This window comes from Pundamilia nyererei, unplaced genomic scaffold, assembly GCF_000239375.1.
Source record: "Pundamilia nyererei isolate P.nyererei 1_Seehausen unplaced genomic scaffold, PunNye1.0 scaffold00954, whole genome shotgun sequence".
NCBI classification, from domain to species: Eukaryota; Metazoa; Chordata; class Actinopteri; order Cichliformes; family Cichlidae; genus Pundamilia; species Pundamilia nyererei.
In genome coordinates this window covers 1-9,507 of record NW_005188355.1, presented here as the reverse complement: position 1 = coordinate 9,507, position 9,507 = coordinate 1, and the positions used below count along the sequence as shown (strand labels likewise).

The following is a 9,507-nucleotide window of genomic DNA, read 5'->3' as shown; positions in this document are numbered from 1 at the left end:
AGGGTGAATAGAGGAGGTGTGAAGTGTCTGAGGTGGAACAGCAGCAGTGGGGGTGGGTGAGTCTGCAGCCGATGTTGCAGACTGCCTCATGGCTGAATCAAATCTGTTGAAGAAATGATTCAGTTCATTTGCCCACCTCTTGCTCATCTAGAATTTATTGTCTTCCCAGAAACACAAGGGAAGTGTTTCTGGGAAGAAACACAAGGGAAGTGTTTTTTCCTATTTCCATTTTCCTTTTTTCCTGTTTCGTTTTTTTTTTTCTATTTCCATTTGTCCTATTTCTGTTTTCTTTTTTCTTGGATATCGACTATTGGATATGGTTATATCCAATAGTCACAATATAGATATAGTTCCTTGGATATAGACTTGGATATCAATATGTCTACCTCCTGAAGAGTGTTATTCACTTAGTTGGCTATTGTGAAAAGGGGTTTCTGTTCACCATGGAAATGATACTGTGATCACCCACCACTGTCTTCATGGACATCCGGGTGATTTTGCTCTGCTGAGTTCCCAGTGCTCTCCTTCTCAGGATGTACGAAACTGTAGATTTTGCCGCTCCTGTTATTGTAGCAATTTCTTGGATGGATTTTTTCTTTTTTTGCAGCTTAAGTATGGCTTGTTTCACCAGCATGGAGAACTCCTTCGACCACTGTTGTCTGTTCACAGAAAAATCTTACAAATGCAAGCACCGCACCTCAAATCAACTCCAGACCTTTTATCTACTTAACTAATAATGACATAAAAAAGGAATTGCCTACACAAACCCATGAATAGCCTTTGTGTGCATTGTCCAATTACTTCTGGTCCCTTTAAAAAGAGAATGGTACAGTTAAGAAGCTGGAACCTTTAATCAAATTTGAATGTGGATAGCCTCAAATAAAGCTGAGTCTGAAATTGTTGTGAAATAACAACAACAGTTGTGATTTAGCACTATAACAATTAAATTAAATTGAATCGATTTTCCTGAATTTAAATGTGCATTTCTTTCTCTGTTCATGGTGTGGGTGGGGGAGTGACAAATGGACATATTTCAGAATTCAGAGAGGATGATACATATACTTGATAGAAGAATAATAAGATGTCTTAATAAGAAGACCTTTTATTCGTTTACAACTGTTTAACACACACTTTAAAGAAGAGAAAAAAAACTCCACTCTCAGGGCTACTTTTAAATATAAAATAATTTTGCAGGTTTATTTGAGTTCACACTTGTGGAAAACTATAGCCTACTTTCAAATAAATAGATCATAGCAGTAGGCCAATAATTTTAAAATAGAATAGTAATGACAACTATTTATGTGTAGTTATGACTTCAGTACATTTTAAATATATTAAATGATACTGTTCTCACTTTTTAGTTTAATTTCTGTTTTTGAACATCACTGCAGAGCTCCTTCATATTTCATACATACGTACATGCTTATGGCTGCAAAAGGTAAATTTAATATTAATGCAGAACTGCAGCGTGTCTTCATGTAGTTCATGTTCGAAAAAACCTGCTCCCATACATATGTGTATCCCAAGATGGACAGAATTGTAAAATAAGGAGAGAAATCTGTATCAAAAATGTTGCAAATGTGTACAATATGATCCGCACAGATCATGTTGCATGCCCATGTGGAGTTTTGAGACAGATTTAATGCTGCCAGCTTTCCACTGATCCACAAATTTAAGCTGCATTTAAGTCCCAGTGTAAAACAAATGTGTACAAATCCTTGTTTGAAATGTGTACAAATCATTATGTCTCTCTTTTTCATAGCCTTTAAAATCCCTCACACTACAGGTTCATTTTGTGGTTTCTATAGTTTCCAAAAGCAGATGTAGACACTACCTGAGATCACTAATGCTATCTGTTGTGAACCATCAGTACATTCAATTATATAAATCTAATCTTGAAAGAAAAATACATATTATTTAACATCTTCACATAGTAATAGCTGCTTTATGTGTGCAGTCTGTCAGGCTGTCTGATCACAGAGGAAGGCTTTACTTCTCTAGCCTCAGCTCTGAGCTCCAACCCCTCCCATCTGAGAGAGCTGGACCTGAGCTACAATCATCCAGGTGACTCAGGAATTGAGCTGCTGTCGGCTGGACTGAAGGATCCAGGCTGGAGACTGGACACTCTCAGGTATGGAGACAATGTCTGATAGAGGAGGAAGAGATGGAAACTGTTACACTTTCTTTAAGAACATTTTTTTCTTTGCTCGCAATAAAACCAACAGTCAAATATAAAAATAAGATATTGTCTGGGGGAACCGTGCCTTTTGCCAAATCTATTCATAAATCTATCTGTTCATAAAGTAGATTAGAGAAAAATGTAAATAGATCCATGTATGTTCCTCCCACAGTTCAAAAATGTGAAGTCAGTGGGGTTAGGACAATTGGTGATTATAAATTGCCCACAGGTGTGAGTGTAAATGGTTATTTGTCTCCCTGTGTTAGCTCTGCAACAGTTAGGTGACTTGTCCAAGGTGTACCCCACCGCTTGCTCTATGATAACTGTGATAGGCTACAGCAGCCAATAGGGACAAAATAACTAAAAATAGATCAAAAATCAAGGGCTCATTCAAGATGAGCTAATTCTAGCATTTCCAATCCCTTTGGTTTATCAAAGCCACTAGGAAAACAAAAACATTAACCAAGCTGATGACGGCATAATAAATAGGAGGGGAGGTCGTTTCTGACCATAGTGTTTCTCGAGATTAACATCTTTGCTTGAACTTTGATTGTTTATAAGTAATACTGTTGGGTCTGTGTTTCCACTTATTCATCATGAAGTAAACAAGACAGTCAGCGATCGATCGATTTATTTGTAAGGGAGGCCTTGTTGGTATCTACCACAAAATGACCCCAACGACGGCCTCCTCTCGCTGCCTTTTATTGGGAAAACAGTTCACACAATACACATCACAGCAAAGCAACGCCCACATGGTTCTAAGACAAGGCACTGTATGTATATGTGTGAACATCTGTATGCGTGTGTGTGTGTGTGTGTGTGCTCCTGCTGACCAAAAGAGTCATAAAAGCAGGAAGCAACATCCTTGGTCATAAAGAGGGTAGTCTCCCCTACACCCAATGTATGGTTTACCATAGATAACACAGTGAAGCCATACAAAGGGCAGGAAGTTTACCAAACATCAAACAGACCTTCACAAGGATGTGTCTGTGATAAAACACTACATCCCCCCCCGGAACCTCGAGAGGCTGGGGAGGGGGACAAAGGAATTCCTTTCATCACAGAGTTAAAACAATGTAGAGATGGTAAGCATAAAAATGACACCATTTAACAATTCACTCTAAAAAATACTGTGTTCAGTGTACTTCTCTGCAAACGTGATAAGCCCATAGCATCTATTGCTCTATGGCACTTGGGAATTTGCTGGGATTTACTTTAGAGAGCTGGAAAATAAATCCCAGGGACCTGTCAATTTTTAAAGTCTGCAATAATGTATAAGGACTTCAAAAACGTGGCTGTTAATACTCATACACAAATTTTACCTTTACAATTACAAAGACCTCAAAGATGAGAAGGTCCACAAAATTAACTTGACTTGCAGATAGGATATTATTAAGCTTCCTCTCGAGTCATTTATAATTAAATTCAGCTGTGTTCCCAAATCGTTATATAGCTGGGTGATGAAAGGAATACTTAGAGCACCTACTTAATCTTGCAACCACACTGTTGTTAGAGGAAGCAAAGTATAGGGACAAGGGAGATGACTCGCCATCACTGGGGGCAAGGTCACTGAGATAGTTTAACAACTTCTTGGTGACTGGACGTCTAGGGTGGATGAGGTTTACCCTGAGCTCCTTCAGGCTCTGGATGTTGCAGGACTGTCGTAGTTATGTCATTTCAATTCAAATTTTAGAAGTTTCTAAAGCCATTCCAAATAAATTTACTCTTTCCACAAACTAATTTCCCTTCAGTGTTACTCACAGTGTTACTCACTCAATATCAAATCACTCAGATCACTAGCTCATATCAAATCACTCTGATTTTGGATTTTCTAAATGAAACAATTCTTACCAGCTGTCCAGTGTTCAATTCCAAAATGTTGAGGCTTGACCTCCACATGCTTTTGTGGAGGGCAAGCATTACTCCCAACCTACCAGAGTGTGTTGTACATTATTATACACTCCAGAACAAAAGTTTAAGACCACTTGAGAAATGGCAGAAAAACATGCAACAAGAAGAAATGTTAGTGAGACAAAGCATTTCTTGGCATGCAGTTTATTGAAAATAAGGCTAAAAAACACCATTGTTCCACTAGGAAAAAGCACCCCAGACCATTATGGTGTCCCCTCTACTGTGGCGCGTACAAAACATCTTACATGGGATCTGCTGGTCATGTTAGTAACATTGGAAACCACCAGAACCAAGTAAATTTTTTTCTCATCAGAGAATAAAACTTTCTTCCACCTTTCAGTGTCCCATGTTTGATGCTTTCTTGCAAAGTCTAAAAGTTCAGTTATGTTGCATTCAAGGAGACGAGGCCTTTGAAGACGTTATTTGTTTATGAAGCCTTTCAGTCTCAGGTGCCGTCAGATGGTTATAGGGCTGCAGTTGGCACCAGTAATGACCTTAATTTGAGTTGAGGATCGTCCACTGTCTTGATGGACAACCAATTGGATCCTCTGGCTCAGTGCTGGTGAAATGTTTTTTGCATCTTCCACTTGACAGTTTTGTTCCATAACCCTCAGAATCATTTAAGAAATTCCAAATGACTGTCTTACTCCATCACACGTCAGCAGCGATGGCATGCTGTGAAAGACCCTGCTTATGCAGTTCAACAACCCGACCACGTTTAAAAAGGTATTTTGCCTTTGCCATAAGAATGTCATGACAGTGTGACTACCTGACAGAAAGTGACAATGAATCTGCGAGAAGACACCATCATCAAAATTATTTATTAATCAAATAGTCACAACATTATGTTTTCACCCCCAAAATTAAATGTTCAAAGCACCACAATGGCAGCCTGATATCACACAGAATTTTCACTTGATATTAAATAGAATTTATGAACTGAGCTCTGCAGACAGAGTGATCATTGTGAAACAGTTTGTTTTCATTTCCAGATTAAAGCTACTCTTCATATTTTCTACCAAATGCCACCAAAGAGGACTGTGTTGAAAACCATTGAGTAATTAATCTTTTTTCAATACAAGCTTCAAGGCTTCACTAATTGCTGATATTCACAAATGAGAAAATCAAACAGGGCAAGACCACACAGCATGAGGGGATGAAAGCCAAGAACTTAAATATACATATAATAATGTAAAAGAGGGCAAAGTGGAAAGGCGGGGATCACAGCTGAACAAAATCTAATTAATGGGAAAATGGGAAAAAAAAAACTGACCATAACTCAAAAGGAAGTAAATGGTAAATGGCCTGTATTTGTATAGCGCTTTTACCAGTCCCCCCTAGGGACCCCAAAGCGCTTTACACACCCAGTCATCCACCCATTCACTCTCACACACCGGTGGAGGCAAGCCACAGTTGTAGCAGGACTATCAAAGTTAAAAAGGAAACAGAAAACTGAGAAAAGACAAAGATAGACAAAATGGTAAAAACAAATACAGAGACATGTCCAACTGGGGAGAATAGACTAACTTTACACAACTAAATGGGGAAAACAGATGGACACAGACAGGGATTAGAAAGGGAAACTAAAAAGAAATGATAATCAAGAAAAGCTAGGGATACATTTTTCATAAAACAAAACCAAATCATGAATTCACCCTCAACCTTGAACTCACCCATGAAACCTGACAACTTCATTAAATACAGTGGTGTACTGACAGATCCAGGATCAGTCCAAATCATCAGCAGTTTGATCCATGTATGGATTAAAGTGTATTTGTGAAAATGTTGGACTGTTCCTTTATCAGTGTGTAACAGTGTGTGTGTGAGAGCCATGTAATGTGCATGTGTGCATGCTGACTGTGCTGCTCTGACCCCCCTCCTCCTTTCAGGGTGGAGCCTGCTGGAGTCCGATGGTTGAGACCAGGTCTGAGGAAGTGTAAGTGTGTTTTTAATGGGATTCATGAAAACAAAGCAGCACACATTCAACCATCTTCATCATGTCAGGAGTCATCATCAAAGTGTCAATCAATGAACAGATGATGGATCAATAACTGCAGCTGGATTGTGTTTGTTCTCTCCATCAGATTCCTGTCAACTCACAATCGACACAAACACAGTGAACACAGAGCTCCAACTGTCTGACAACAACAGGAAGGTGACACGTGTGGAGGAGGTTCAGTCATATCCTGATCATCCAGACAGATTTGATGTTTATCCTCAGCTGCTGTGTAGAAATGGTCTGACTGGTCGCTGTTACTGGGAGGTCGAGTGGAGAGGAGACGTTTATATATCAGTGAGTTACAGAAGCATCAGAAGGAAAGGAGACAGTAAAGATGCTGAGTTTGGATTTAATGACCAGTCCTGGAGTCTGAACTGCTCTGATGATGGCCCTCGTTCTGTCTGGCACAATAACGAAACATCAGCCATCTCCTCCTCCTGTGGCTCTAAGAGAGTAGCAGTGTATGTGGACTGTCCTGCTGGCACTCTGTCCTTCTACAGAGTCTCCTCTGACACTCTGATCCACCTCCACACCTTCAACACCACATTCACTGAACCTCTTTATCCTGGGTTCAGAGTCTGGTTTGGGTCCTCAGTGTGTCTGTGCTGAGTTGAGTGTAAATAGTGTCCTGTTAGAGAAGCAATTCAACTCAATTCAAATACTTTATCGTCCCACAAGGGGAAATCTTTTGGTCTTCCTCAAAGGTTTTATAAAATTATATCCAGAGGGCAACAAGTCAAACTCACTTGGAATTAGGTGGTTAAAACTATTAATAATATAATGAGTCGTCATAAGCATATTTTTGCTATAAATGGCCAAAGGTCCATCTTGCCAATGCCCTGAGATTGTGCTCGCAGTTTTTACCAAAAGTCCCAGCCGATCCTTGTTCTTCACAGTCATGTTACAAAACCAAGCAGCAATACAGAAAGACATAACAGATTCAATAAAACGTGTGTAAAACAAGGACAACATCTCAGATGAGCTCAAAGAGCAGTCTTTGCTGAACTTTTTTAGTTGCAACATCAGCATGACGTTCAAAACACAGTTTATGGTCAAGTAAATACTTGTAACTCTCCAATTCAAATACTTTACTCTGACTGTTGAACAGTCTGTACATGTCTGTATCTTTCACTTAGAAGCACGTTTTCAAATTCATGGATTCAATCAGTTGATGTTTGAAACTGTTCTGTATACCTTCAGCCATATGAGCAGACAATATCTAATGCAGTCATAATATTATTGTATGCATCTGATTTATCTAATAAATAGCAAAGTTGCAGCAACCATTTGAAAAGTCTTTTCTTATTAACTTTTCTTATTAACTTATTAAACATGTAATTTTGAGTCCAAAATAATCACCATTTCACTAGCAGGCAGATAAGAACTTTATCTAACTTCAGCCATCATTTCACTCAGAAATATACATCCATCCATTTTCTTGTGTTTATGGGGCCGGGGCAGCAGCTGAAGCAGAGAAACCCAGACCTCCCTCTCCCTGGTCACCTCATCCAGCTTGTCCAGGGGAACACCAAGGCGTGGAGCTGTACGGGAAAAACACTGTGGCACATGGCAGATGTGTCATTTCAAAGAAGTAAGCACAAGTGCAAAAAGTGAAAATTGAAACAGATGAAGTTGTGCAAAAGCAGGATAAGATAAATAAGGATCAGAGAGAAAACAGAATGAGTGAAAGGAAGAATCAAGTCTTGATAAAAATAGATGCTAAAAAGCTGCTGATCTTGATTGCAGCTTATCAATGGTGCACATGAGCTGAAAGCCAAAACAGAGCAATTCCAGGTGATTGTAAAAGCAGCATTTATTCATTTTGGAATGACAAACCTGCTTCACAGTTCTTCAGTAGGATGGTAGAAGTCTGCTTGCTAATGGGCCAGACTTACTGAAGAAGAGAAAATTAAGCTGATGTTATTTGTGTGTCCACTGGTATTATATAAGCAAAAGAAAACTACTGGTAAACCATGGATAACAAAAGGGCTAAAAAATGTGTGTAAAAAGAAAAATAAACTGTATAGAGATTATATAAAACTTAGAACAAAGCCTGCTGAAATGAAATATAAAGTTTATAAAAATAAGTTAGTATTAATTATGAGAAATCTGGCAAACTTAATTACAAAACAGGATGATTCAGAATGACAAATGGAAAGGAGATGGACTTTACCACTCTATGTTTTGAGGGGATATCACTGAAAAAGAAATTATAGCTATTGCAGCAAAATCTAAAAATAAGACATCCACTGACTGTGATGGGTTAGACATGGTCATCGTAAAAAAGACCTTGGATTGTATAATCAAACCTATCTGTTATATTTTTAATCTTTTGTTTTATACAGGTTTATTTCCTGACCGAATGAAAGTGGCAAACGTTATCCCCCTTTATAAATCAGGAGACAGACATAGTTTTAACAATTATAGACCGGTATCATTAGTATCACAGTTTTCTAAAGTGCTTGAAAAACTCTTTGCACAAAGATTTGATAGTTTTACTGAAAAACATCAACTTTTAAGTGAAAGTCAGTACGGATTTCAATGAAACAGATCAACGGCAATAGCATTAATGCAGACCTTCCCCCCCTAGGGGGGGCACAGAGCCATTGCAGGGGGGGCGCGGCATGAAAAGGGAAAAAAAAAAAAAAAAAAACGCTTGGGCACTGCTAGCACGGGGCTCCCACACAAACGCAAAGCAGGAGATGAAGCATCGCTGAATATGTTTCCAAACCAACCTCATTCTAAGCCAAAGACTAGAAAATATGGTGAAGCAAATCTTCCCTTTGGCTTCACCTGCACAGGTGCCGAGGTAGGTCTCCCTGCAGGACTGGTTTTCCCTTCGTCGGGAGCAGCGCTGGGCTGTTTAAATCACGGACAAACAGGATCCCACATTCTTGATTTTTAGTTCACAAACACTTGTTGTAATGACTAACTACTCCTGACATTTTGGAGATGTTAGCTCTTTATACAGTAAAGTTACAGTGGGATAAAAATAATATCAGGCTGATCCTGCCACAACTTTTTCCCCAGTTCAAATCACGGACAAACATGTAGTATCCCACAGCTGTTTATGTTTTTGAACCCATTTTGCAGAGGGATTTAAAAATGTATTGATAGCAATGTTGAACATTATTACACAGGAAAAAAAACAACTACATGTAAAATAATCCCACCGTGACTCCTCTGCCTTTCTAAATAGAGGGACAGTAGCTGTGTGTGTATATTTAAGCGTGTAAAACCTGAAGATAGTCAGATTAACAGTATTTCGTCTCTATCTGCCATTCTGCAATTCATCTCATGTAAACAATAACGTGGCGCACAGCGTGACGTGAAAAAAGGCACATCCCTTTGACGTTGCATGACGAACTCTGTATTCCTCGTCCACACGTAAACGCAAAAAAGGAGTTTTAAAAAATCT

At 39.0% G+C, this 9,507-nt stretch overlaps 1 pseudogene; it reads left to right on the top strand.

Moving 5' to 3' along the window:
• The window catches only part of LOC106456012 (NACHT, LRR and PYD domains-containing protein 12-like), a 14,671-nt pseudogene extending 7,973 nt beyond the window's left edge, over positions 1-6,698 (top strand).
• The last annotated feature ends 2,809 nt before the right edge of the window (positions 6,699-9,507 follow it).